This window comes from Meriones unguiculatus, chromosome 3, assembly GCF_030254825.1.
Source record: "Meriones unguiculatus strain TT.TT164.6M chromosome 3, Bangor_MerUng_6.1, whole genome shotgun sequence".
In the NCBI taxonomy this organism is placed as follows: Eukaryota; Metazoa; Chordata; class Mammalia; order Rodentia; family Muridae; genus Meriones; species Meriones unguiculatus.
In genome coordinates, this window is record NC_083351.1 from 99,143,083 (window position 1) to 99,146,053 (window position 2,971).

The following is a 2,971-nucleotide window of genomic DNA, read 5'->3' on the forward strand; positions in this document are numbered from 1 at the left end:
GGGACCATCTTGGGAAGTCCCTGTAGAAAATGAGACTCTTTTGAGGTGGCTTAAGAAATTGAAAATCCTCCAAAATCTGTTCCCTCACCTAAAATAATAATAATAAATTTTTTAAATTCTGTTTTCAATTTGGGAGACAGCACAAGGCCACCTCACCACACAGCAACCCTGCTGCTTCCTTGCTTTGGTAGAGGGCTCAGCATCCAGAACCTGAGAAATGAATACCTGCAACTAATAGGCTACTTAATCAGAGGACATACCTCTGTAAACAAGCTATGGGCCTCTGGCGCCCTTTGAGATCCAGGTAAGAAACTCTGTCCTTCCACTGAAGGAGCAGCAATGCAGCTGTGTCCTCCTTCAGCTGCCTTCCTCATGGAAAGCACATGACTGGAAATCACAAGTAAGAACCAAAGTGAAGACACGGTTGCACTAAAATACCAAGCTCACAGCAAGATGGTTCATCGTATGCCTGGCGTTCCTTTTCCTGTCACAGGCAATTCATATGAACATATTTTCCCCTTCGCTCCCAGCAAGCATATAAAAGAGGCTTTACTTTCATAATGTTAGGTGTTTGGGGACTGTGGTAGACATCATTCTTGTATGGAATCTTCTCCACAGTGATAAATCTCAGGGGAAAATAAAAGCAAGATGATGCAGTCTGTGGTCCTGGTTTAATGCACGACTTTTATGTCTTTGTTAACATTTTTATCTAGATTCCTGAAAATAGATGTAAAAACATCTAACGCTGTACAAAAAACATATATAACTGTAAAATAAAAGCTCTGGGCAAAGTCATAAGCAGAAATAATCACATACAAAAACACCTCTCAAGTTCAATAAAATAGTTAAAAGTTTTAGCTAAATATCAATCTTGGATACAATTATAGCCCAGTAGTTAACAGATCACTCAAAATGGATATTTTAGTGTCCTCCTTTTCAAATTACAGTGTGGAACTCACAGCAATAAAGGGCAGTCTGAAGGAGTGGAAAGTCATAATGTAGAAACTGTAACACATCTAGCAAGAGCAGGGGAGGAGAGAGGAGGGTGTAGGGCATGAAATGGTACTGGCATTGCTACAGCCGTGGCATGGCCTCTGATCAGAGAGCCCCAAGAGAGAAAGCTGAGTGGGTTAAATTTAGAAAAACAAGAAATAGGGCTGAGGGGTATTGATCAGTAGTAGAGTATGTGCTGAGCATGCGTGGGGTACTCAGCTACACAGACACACGCAGACATACACACAAAGACCTGGTGTAGGAATGACTTTTGGACTATATGGTGCTATCCATGAGATCAAACCCTTAAGGAAAACCTCCTGTCAACTTGCCACAACCTAGAATCAGCTCAGAGCAGAATCCCAATTAAGGAAATATCGAATAGGGTTGGCTTATATGTACCTGCAGGTGACTGTTCTTATTGCTGGTTGAGGTGGGAAGAGCCAACTTGAGCTGGGAGTCATCATTTTGTGGGCTGGGCCCTGCAACCTAGCAAGCACAAGTAAGTGATGATGCATTTATTTTCTTTGCTCTTGACTGTGGATGTGATGTAACTAGCTGTTTGGGTTCCTGCCTTGACTCCCCTCAGTGACAGACTGTAACCTGGAAGTGTAAGGCAAATAAGCCCTTTCTTCACTCTGTTGCTTTTTGTTGGGATGTTTTTATCAGAATCACAGAAACGAAACTGGAACAGCAGCCCTAGAGCAAAAGTTGATTCACATTTTAGACCCAAACAGAATCTCTCCATACCAAGGGAGGTCCTCCCAGGATGCATCATTCTGCACAAATGAAGCCTGCTGAGAGTGAACAGAATGAGTAGAAGGCAGAAAGCTAGCTAGTGGTATAATTTCCAAGAATGCACTGAAAATGACAGCCAAGTCATGCTTGCTTTACTTAGACAGTCTGAGAGTGCTGGCTATCACAAGAACCTGATGATGATGAGCCAAGGATGTGCATTTATGGCTTTTACACCAAGAGCCGTTGTATAGACAGATATCATGGCAAAGCACTAAACCATGGAGCATGGCTTACATCCCTGGTAGTTAATTTTGGTGGTTCACAGAGGGACAAAGAACAGATGGGAATGGCCCAGAAGCTCCAGCAACAGATGAGGCAAATCAGCATGGCATTGTGGGGAAACACTCCTGGTCAGAATATCCTTGCATGCCATCATTGAGCACTCCAGCAGAGTGCCTCCCCTAAGAACCTCATAACCCTGAGTCACCTCCCCCACTGAAAGGGTTAAAGGCGATACAGTTACTGAACTTGGCCAAGCTGGCTTCTGCAGCTGACTCGGCTCACAGTGGTCCCAGCACTCTCTCTACATGCAGCAGTCGCCTCCACAGGCTCACCAGCTCAGCATCTTCACCTAGCTCCAGCCGCTCCAAGTCCCAAGACATCAGCTGGCTTCAGCACTGTCTCTTCGGAAGGGATGACTGCTTTACTGTTTGCCTGGGCCGTGGTAGCTTTTCCGGCAACAGCAGGAGCATCATGGCGGGAGGCCACTTCCCAGGCCTTCTGTGGTGTCCAGAAACATGCCTCCACAGCACTCTGTACTCTACAGTTTGTTGACTCTGCAGAGCACTGATGCTGCTAGAAGCCCACAGAAAGGTCCAGAGGGAGCTGGCCTGCTCATCTGTCACCCGTCCTGGGACTTTGGAGCTCCAGACCCACTGCAAATGTTTGTGCCCTTTGGGAATACTGAGTCTGCCAAAGTTTTTATAGACAATCAGACAATGCAAGGGACTGTTTGGTCTTGCAAATTATAGCAATTCTGTTTTAGATCGAGTTGCCATGCAGCCCCTGAAGGGGTTTCACCATGAAATGGCTTACCATGAAGCTCAGATGCTGAAAGGGTAATAGCAAGCTCAAATGAGCCAAGACTCGGCATGATGAATTTTCTGGTCACTGTCAATTAAAAAAAAATTAAATACCTAAATTCCAAAATAATTTCACATTTTAAGCATTTTGTAAGCAC